The sequence below is a fragment of the Artibeus jamaicensis genome, unplaced genomic scaffold (assembly GCF_021234435.1).
Source record: "Artibeus jamaicensis isolate MK-2021 breed Jamaican fruit bat unplaced genomic scaffold, CSHL_Jam_final contig_866, whole genome shotgun sequence".
In the NCBI taxonomy this organism is placed as follows: Eukaryota; Metazoa; Chordata; class Mammalia; order Chiroptera; family Phyllostomidae; genus Artibeus; species Artibeus jamaicensis.
In genome coordinates this window covers 871895-881539 of record NW_026521994.1, presented here as the reverse complement: position 1 = coordinate 881539, position 9645 = coordinate 871895, and the positions used below count along the sequence as shown (strand labels likewise).

Below are 9645 nucleotides of genomic sequence, written 5' to 3'. Positions count from 1 at the left end.
TCGAGGGTGGGCCTATCATCAGGCTGTGTGTGCATGTGTATTGTGTGTGGACGTGTTTGAAGAACTGGGGCCATTAGAAAAATCATCATCCCTCTAAGTTGTTCTTTCTTTTGCTAAACTCAACCTGCCAGTCTGACATCGGAAGCAGGAATTAGTGGGAAGTCTGGGGGGACGGGATTAGTGGCTGAACTTTCTATTCCTAGAGACCCTCTTTTCTCAGGAGGTCAAAGCAATTTCCATATATTATCCTGCTGGCAGCTTGGGAAGGTCAAGGAAACAGCAGGCACATGGCACGCATTCCTCAGATGGAGAAACCAAGGCAGGAGGACAGCCACTAAGGCGACTCCTGCCCTGCCCTGCCCTGCCCTGCCTCTGCTGGACCCACCATCTAAAGAACTCTGCAGCCACCAGGGCGGCTCCAGCCACACCAACCCGCAGGGCTCATTCATTTGGGTACTTTTAGCAGTCCCCCTTTGCCCTGCTCCCAGCCCTGGGCTGTGTGTTTTTCGGGGGGAGTATTAGACCAGAATCTCAAGTCCCTGCCATGTTATACACAACCATTGGAGGGTCTGACTCTCTCAGTCTCCACCTTTCAGCCTCCTGTCACCTGTTCCCCTAACTCCACTCTAGCAGTGCTTCAAGCTTAGTCCACCTCTTACAGGAAGCCTGCCTGACTGCCCCATATGGCAGGTGGAAAATGTATTCTTCTTTGAGCCATTGGGGTGAAAAGACCAGGAGAAAGAAGCTGCGGGCCCAACCACATTGCACCTCAGATGTTGAGGACTGGCCAGGAATCGAAACTGATCAGAACAAGATTTTACTCAGACAGGTGTGCTGTGAATGTGCAGCTGGTGAGCCTTGGAGCCTCAGGGGAAGTTTCTGAAGGGCCAGAACAGTGATTTCTCAAAGTGTGATCCCTGGACCAGCAGCGTCAGCAGCACCTGGGAACTTACTAGGGATGCCAGTTCTAACATCAGCCCTGAATCAGAAATCCCAGGGCGCAGAGTAACAATCCGTGTTTTAGCAAGCCCTGCCAGTGATTTTAATATCCCAGAAGTTTGAGAACCACTGGGCTCAAACTGCTCTACCTCCCTGCACTAACACCCAGGCACCCGTCTTCCCAGCCAGATCGCAGGACGCCCCTCCTTCGGCGCACTGGGTTTGGCTCACCCTGAGGAGGGTTCCTGCCCCAGAGCCCCTCTTGCTGCGGGGGAGGAGTTACAGCTCCACAGTCCTCTCCGTTCTTATTACCCTGCTCCAACATGTCTCCTGCCCTCAGCCCTTCTACTGTGTCACCACTAGGTGCCCTTGAGACCCCGCTACAAAATGCGCAACCCCATGTCACCTCCTGTCACCCTTTCTGCAGTTAACCCTCCTGTTGAGACAATAGCAAACAGAGGCAGAGGAATCTGGCAAGACGGCGAGGGGCGGGACTGGCCAGAAGCAGGGTGCGCCTCTGGCCAGGAGCGCAAGGGGGCGCCATGGGCCCACAGCGAGCCCGTGCGGCGGGATCCACAAACCACGACAGCCCTTCGCGCTCTGCACTCCTGCTGAAAGCTCCGGGGCTTCGCCCAATCTCTGTAGGTGCCTGGGTTTCCAGGGGCGTCCGGGAGGGGTGGAGGAGAGTTGAGCAGAGTCTGAACTTGAAATTCGAAGTCCGGAAAACAGGCTGCCTCTCTCTGCTGTGTGACCTTAATGACACGTTTGACCTCCCTGAGCTTCATCTATAAATATAGAATTAATAAAATTCTACCCTGCCACCACTCCAATTCGACCTGCCAAAGCCCCCGAAACCACAAAGTTAGACCGCAGGTTCAGGGTGGCAGTGCAGAGTGTGAAGCCCCATTCACACGTGAAGAATTAGCGCCTTCCTGCCTCCCCTTGGACTCTGCATCTCAGAGGAGGCATGCACGGTCCCCGCACTCACATTGTATGGACGTGCAAACAAAGGCTCAGTAAAGTCACTCCTTCAGGGGTCGTGAGGCTCATCCGAGCAGAGACGAACTGGTCACTCGAAGCCAGCACCGGTCCTGTGGCCTTAGCTCCAAGCAGGCACTCCCTGGGATCGCCGGCCTCGGGTGACAGAGTACAAGGAGAGCCCCCTCGAATCTTCGGCAGAGAAAGGGGCACTCGGGGGGCCGAGATAATAGAAGCCTAAGTACCCAAATGCTCGGGCCCAGGCCGTCCCGGCCCGTTCAGCACAAGGCTAAGGGGTATCCGGACAAAGTTCTGGTCGTAGTTCCTCACCCGGCCACGGCCAGCCACCCCGGGGCTTCCCAGGCCTCAGCGCGCGCTGGAGTGTGTAACCTCGGGGGTCGCTCTGGGGACGGAGGGCTCACCCCAACCCCTGGGCCGACGGGGCTCTACGCCTGAGCGCCCCCTCCCGCGCTCCCCGCCCCCGCCCCGCACAGCTGCCCCCGCGCAGCCCCAGATGCTCCAGCAAAACCCCTTTGTCCGAGCGGGATCGCGGGGGTCAGGCGGGGGGAGGGGTGGCCCGCCCGCGCCCTCTGCGTCGGCTGTTTGCACACAAGTAATTAGCTCTAATTATCCCGGGCTTTCAGTTCGCCGACGCCGGGCCTGAGAGCCGAGCGCTCCGGGTGAGTGCGCCCGGGGAGCCTCCGCGCGGAGGCCGGACGGCTCTCCCTGCGTCCGCGATACCTCACGTCGTGTCCGTGGCGGCCCGACTGTCTGCGTGACCACCACGTGCTGGCCTGGGGGCACCTGTGTGTGTCCGCGGCGGCGCGTCTACACTCGCCGCTGCGGCAGGTTCGCGAGAACCCGGCGCAGAGGAGGACAGGAGAGGTCGCGGGGCTGGGGGAGGACGAAGCCGCTGTCGGCCGCGAGGGAAGGAAGCGCTAGCGCCGGGCTCTTGGGTCCGCGCGAGTCCTGCGTGAACGTGAACCCGGGGCAGCGGCCGGGGCCGAAAATCCCCGGGGTTTCTGCTGTAACCGCCAAGCCGAGGTGCCATCGACCGAGCCCCCGAGCCGTTTCGACCCCTCGCTGCCGCGCGTTTGAACGGGCCACCAGCGGTCCTCTCCTTCTGCAGGTGGCTCAGCCACGGCTCGGAGAGGTTAGGGCGCGCGCCTGGGCGGCGCAGCAGGCCAGGGGGGCCACTCTGCGGAGCCGCGGGTGGTGTTCGCCTCTGCTCGAAAACAAAAGGGTGGAGTGGGGGGAGCCGAGGAAGGAACGCCTCCGACTCCCAAGTCGGCCGCTCCGCCCGATTTCGTATCCCCAGCCCACGGCGACCCGGGTCTGGCTACTCGGTCGGTTGCGTAGCCGTCTCCCGGAGGCCAGTTCAGCCTCGTCCAGGCTGCAAGGAACCGGAGAGCAAAGGAAAGCAAGCTCAGCCCCAGGGGCTTAAGTTAGACCCTCGGGGGGGGGGGTCCGCCTCGGTCCCCCGGAGCAAGATTTCTCAGCGCACTCGCCCTGTCCCCAGGGCCCCGAGCCCCGCCCCCAGCCTTCCCTGCCTCTGTCTCCCTGCGCATCTCCCTCCCCGCGTCTTGCTCTCTGACCCCGGTGACTTATTTCCCCGGGGTCTCGCTGTGCCTTTGTCTCTGTCTCTCCTCCGATCTCTGGCGTGAAGAACCGCCCCCGCCGCCCCCGCCGCCCCCGCCGCCCCCGCATAGGAACACACACCAGCAGAATCCGCCTTTTCAATAAAAAACGACAACTGGGAAACAGAGTGAATTAAAAAGCATTAACTTAAAAACAATCCATGTGTCTGCAAATGCGTTCCAAATGGCAGCCCTTCGGCAAGGTTGGGAGGGGGCGGAGGCGTGCCGGCCACATGTTCTGGAGCCTCAGACACAGTGTTGGGGGCCCAGTGCCTCGCTTAGGCCCCTTCCCACTAGCCACCTGGGATACAGGGTCTGGGGAGGGGACCCGGTCTACACGCCCTCACCCTCGCGGACCCCCACCTGGTGCCCTGGACCCTTTCGGAGGTTCTGGCATCTGCGGATCGCTGTCACTCCCCCAGTGCCTCCGAAGCTCCTACACGGGCTCCAACTATCCTTCCGCACCAGCCCTCTCCACGCCCCCCACACATACACACAGGTTTGACCCCCCACCACCCCAGATTTCTACCCCATTCTCCTTCCGGCCCTGCCCGGCCCTGCCCCACCCCACCCCCATTCCGCCCTCCTGCCCCTAGACCACCCAGCAGCCCTGGCTCAGAGAGAAATGGTTAGAACAAAGCTTTCCTCGGCCTGAAGAGACTCCAGGGAGCTGCATACAGTATCTCGCTCCCAGTGCAGTACCTGCAACTGCTCTGTCCTGCCAGGTGCCAACCAGAAACTGTGCGCTGAAGGCGGCCTCTCCAGGTAGCAGAAGTAGGCTGCTGTCCTTTGAAGTCGCTCAAGAAGAGGAAGCTCCCCTCCCCCCCACAGTTCATCCTACTACCTCCCTTTCCACTCCCAACAACCCTCCTTCACCCCTTTCTCTAGAAGTGGAAGGATTGGAGTTTAGGGAAGCTGGGACTGCCCCTCAGTGTCTTCTCAGCTGGGAAGGAGCTCCTGAGTCCATAAACCAGATAGATGGGAGGGAGATCTGGGTTCTTAGCCTTCTCTGCTGATGACAATGACTTGTGATTAGGAGAACAATAGCAACGGAATAATACAGCAGCTAACACTTACTGAGCTCCTACTGTGTGCCATCCATATATAACTCACAGACACTGAGCAGTGGCTTTCCCTGTCTGCCCCAGGATGGGGTGGGGCCTTCCAGTTTAGACAGAGGGCCTGAAACACCGTGTTTGAATGAAACTCTGGTCAAGCTGCGTTTGTTGTCCCTGTTCCTCCCTGCTCAATGAAGACAAAAAGAAGCCAGTCAAAAGTTGGCTCTGAGTTATTCTATATTTCTGAGACAACAAAACAAGACAGACAGCGACAAAAAAAAACCCACCACTTAAAAAAGCCTAATAGTTCTCACCCAGTCAAATTGTTCTTCCTCCTAATAATCAGAGGTGAGCTGTTTTATTTTATTTTGAATGATAGAAGTGTTCTGTGTTCATCATGCAAGGGGGCCCTTCAAAATTCACCTGACTCACAAGCCTCTCGCCAGATACATGCGGGGAGAGTGCGATATGGGCACTTACCCACAGTTCCCCGGTGATCCTGCTGAGAGAATTGGATTCGCATAAGATCTCCGATATCTCCTCATATGATGAATATCTTGTTCTCATGTCTGGTTCTGATCTGAGATCCCGGCTCAGAACTGTGGAGGCTGTGTCCTGGGCACTTCTGTTTCTGCAGATTTCTTCCAGCAGCTTCCCTGTCTCAAGTGCTCTCGGACACCGGGGAGCCTGTGAAGGTGTGCCTATTTGTATGCATATAAATCTAGGTGTGTGTTTCCTTGTGTGTGTGAGGGGGCACAGGTCTCAGGCTACCGCTGGGTGTTTGTGTGAGCGATGTGCTGGTTGAGGGCCGGTACCTCTCTGTGCATTTATGTGTCTCTGAGGGTAGGTGCTTATGCCTCTGGGCAAACAAGTGTATCTGTGCTTTTGTGTTGCATTTATCTAAGTGGGGAGACGCTTGCTCCTCTATGTGGGCTCGTCCTGTGTGCCTGCATGGATGAGCCTGCCGTTTTCTGAGGCCTCCAACAGGGCAGGAGCTCCTATGGAAAAGGAGTTCCATCCAGGCCCCTGAAAGGCCGGCCGGCAGCTGAGCCATCTCTGTGCTTCAGAGCCAACAGTCAGAACTCCCCTCCTGGCTGGGGAAGCGGGAGGACATGTTTTGAGCATAAACACAGATCTCTGTGCTGAGCATTCTAATTCTGCAAGTCAAGTAGACAGCCCGGGCAGCTGCCTGCTAATTAGCCACCCCGGGGAAAAATTGCCTGTGTTGGAGTGGATAATGTGTTTGCCTGTTTCTCTGGGATCCTTGACCAACTGAATTCCCCCACCTCCCCCTGCCCTCTCCCACGGGCCTGTCTCCCTGCACCCCCAGCCGAGAAAGGTGGTACGGCATTTGCATGCCTTGGTTCTAACACATTGGCTTTTTCAAACAGGCCAACTACTAAGCAAATGTCATTTGGGCTGAACTTGGATGGCTCTAAATGAGATAAATGATCCATTGGAATAGATGAAGACAGGTCCCATGTTGGATCAAGATGAGCTTTTAAAGTTTCCCACGACGTGAAGGACAGGCTCCACATCCCCACCCCAGGCAAACTGTGCTCTCGGGGCTGGGGTTCTTCCACAGCACAGGACAAATCCTCAGGCACCTGCAGCCAAGGATCTTGGGCTTGACAGATCCCCAGTCACAGGCAGCCTCTGAGGCACTCTTCTCAGGTCCCTTTAGCAGCTGCTCTGGGCTGGTGGGAGCAGAAGCCCAGCCAGGTTGGGCTGAAGGGCAGCTGCCCACTGTGGTCAGAGTCATGCCCTTCTCTTGCTTATATACACACATGTGTACATGTGGCTACAACCACACTTGCGGCCTGAGCCCATGACTTTAACCTGTTCTAGGCTTTCAGGTACACAAAGGTCTAGACACAGAGGCATTCACAAAACCCCATACCATCATTGTGTTGTTGTAACTTGTAATACACAAATAGACATTAACACACAGATTTATAAGCAGATGCAGATATGAAGTAAACAGATAACACATACAGGTATTGCTATGACTGACGTTTTGCATCCCCCCAAATTCGTATGTTGACACCCCTATGTCTCAATGTGATGAAGGCAGCAGATGGAGACTTTGGGAGGTGACCAGGCAAGATGAGATCATGAGTGTGGGGTCCCCGTGATGGGATTAATGTCCTCATAGGACAAAGAGAGACCAGAGCTCCCTTTCTCTGCCATGTGAGGACACAGTGGGGAGGTAGCCGTGTAGAAGCCAGGAAGAGGGCCCTCGCCGGGAACCAAATCTGCTAGCACCTTGATCCCAGCCCCCGCAGCCCCCCAGAGCTCTGTGAGCATAACCGTCTGTTGTTCAAGTCCATGGTATTTTGTGACAGCAACCCAAGCAGACTAATACAGGAGCTGGGAATTATACTTGCACACATTTGCAAATAGCAATTTACATACCCAAAAAATTATTGACACATTCCTAAAGAGAGGGAATCATGTCGTGCGTGTCACTCCTACTATTACTGCTCGTTATCACTATGAATTTCTACGCTGATTCAGACTTCACCTTACTTTATTCTCAAGACAGCCCCAAGAGGGAGACATTTATTAGCTCCATTTTATCGGAGAAACTAAATCTTGAGTAAGGTGCTCAGAGTTGGTTGCGCAATCACTAAGTGGTAGAGGGGAATTTGAACCCAGGTGTCCCTCTGTAGGGACGATGAGTGATGTAGCACTTGGAGTTGGGGGAGGGGCCTCGCCAGGGCCAGAACAGGGCAACCCTGCTGTGCCCATAAAGCCTCCGTTCCCTAGGCCACCTGACTTGTTCAGTCTCACGTCTTGTAACTCAGTTACCATGATTGGGGACAGCTGTCCCCAGAGGCGGGCCAGAGAGCTCCGCCCCTCTTCCTAGGCTACAGAGCCACAGGCAACCCTGAAAAGGTTAAACAACCGGCTTGCAACTTCCGTTCGAAACAATGACCGTGATAAGAATAATGACATAAACTGATTTTAATACATGCCTCACTTAAATGATGGGCTCTGCTTCAGTGCTGGCACTTTCCGACGATACAAGATTATTTTATCCTCAGTACGGAGTCACTCCTCTGATTAATAGAGCTATGCGCTTTTAATTAAGAATGAGATTATTTAGTGGTGCGTTTGGTCTCAGTATCTAACTGTGCCCCCCACACCCACGCACAGATTGTCTCACTCTCCCTGACAGGGTCTCAGGCATGTTCCGGTGGCATGGGCCCTGCCCACCCCTCCCGGGCTTTCGTGTCCATCCCTCCTGATGCCGCTTGTGCCCCCCCCCCCCAGAGCTGTCCCGAGATATCCTGGAGTCTTCATCGCCCCTGGGCTGACAAAAGGCCTGGAGCAGCTTTGGGGGCCTGTCGCCCTCCTCCAGCCCCGGCCCACACCCTGGCGGGCTCCCCCAGAAGAAAAATGAAGGCCCTCCTGACAGGCAAGTATAAATATTTTCTTTCCCAGCCCAGTTCAGATGGGGACATTTGCTGTTAATAAAGTGGCAGCTGGCTATCTGGGAGTGTCTGAACGTGGCCGTCCCTGGCAGGGAGCATGTCATCCATCTCTGTCCTCACCCCATCAGATGAGGAGACTTCGCTGGCCTGCTTCTTTTTTGAATGTGCCTCGGACGGCAGAAAGCAGGCAGACAGGGTTTGGGGCACAGCAGTTTCGTCTTCTGTCTCTCGAGGGGCTGGGAGGGGGCAGCCTCGGTTTTCTGTTCTCGGCAAGCTCGCCTCTCAGGAGTGTGGTCGTCAGATGCCCAGCAAGGCTATTTGTTTAAGTCCCACATCGGGCGGTGAGATTTATTTATGGGGATAGGAGGGGAGTGTTGGGGACGGCTGGCTCTTCCCACTTTGAAAGGTGCTCAGACCAGAAAGGGCAACGCGACGTCATGGGAAACTGTGCTGTTCTTTGCGGCGTGCGGCCTGGAAATGGAGCTGCAAGGCCCGGAAAGGTTTTGAAATAACATTTTGGGCTGAAGCCCTCCCTGCCCCCACCTGGAAATAGGTGTTGGGATGGAAAACAGGGCACCTCTCCTCACCACTCGTCACCAGCCAGGGCTGTTTGAAATGAAAACAAAAAATTCTTCCTTAAAAGAAAATGTGTTTTCCAAAGTACCATGAATTCGCTTCTTGACTTCCAAGTGCATGAAATGCTGTGTGAAGACTCCATTCACAGCTTGGAGCTGTTGAGTCTGCTCTGGGAACCAGAGAGGGGCTCCAGCTGGGGTTGCTCTCTGGCAAATCTTGCATTCGATCAACAAACACTTGATGAGTGCTAGGCCTCTGGGTAATGAAAAGATACAAAGATGTCGGGTGACCTAGGACTGGCTCAAAGTTCTGTGTTTTGGTTTCCCCACATGTAAAATGGGGACGACAGTACAGATTTCAAAGGACTGTTATGAGAATCCCCCCGAAGCCTGTGTACGGCAGTGCCCCCTGCAGCACTGGACCCCCACATGGTGCTTGCAAATGTGTTACTGTTGCTGAAGGGGCTCACGGAGGCTTCCCCGGCTGCAGAATGGGGCAGCGCTCCTTCGCTTGGCCGGCAGTGCTTTCTGGGATCTGACCCAACCCCTTCTGTCAGCCAGTGGCCAGAGTTCTCCTGCTGCAGTCAGTGTGTCAGCAAGTCTGGCCTGTCCGTGGCCCCTCCATTCGCAGCTTGCCGCTGCCGCCTCCATGGGTTGGTCCCTGTTACTGCACACACCCAGCACACCTGGAAAACAGCCCCCTCCCTGCTCGCTGCTCCTTCCCACCGTATGCCCCTGTCCTCAGGGATGGCTGCAGCCACCACTTACTGTGCGCCAGGTGTCTCCACGGCTAGTACCTCATTTTAGGTTTTTATTCTAGAGTCAGGAAAGACAGAATCAAGAGAAAGAAAGGAGGAGAACAGTAAAGAGTTTGCACAAGGGGGATGATTTGGTCACATTTATTGTAAAGATCACTCTGGGCCAAAGAGGAGACTGGGTTCAGGAAGAAGCTGAGGGTCTTCAGAGAAGAAGAAGCTGGAGGTCAGGGTGGAGGTTGGCGGTCACGGAGGAGGTTGGGGTT

At 55.7% G+C, this 9645-nt stretch overlaps 1 long non-coding RNA gene across 1 annotated transcript in view; it reads right to left on the bottom strand.

The window, feature by feature from the left end:
- Positions 1-7901: 7901 nt before the first annotated feature.
- LOC119039832 (uncharacterized) overlaps positions 7902-9645 on the bottom strand; it is a 48276-nt gene continuing 46532 nt past the window's right edge. The window contains exon 4 of the long non-coding RNA XR_005080700.2: positions 7902-8880. This is a non-coding gene — a long non-coding RNA (uncharacterized LOC119039832). The remainder of the gene's footprint in view (positions 8881-9645) is intronic.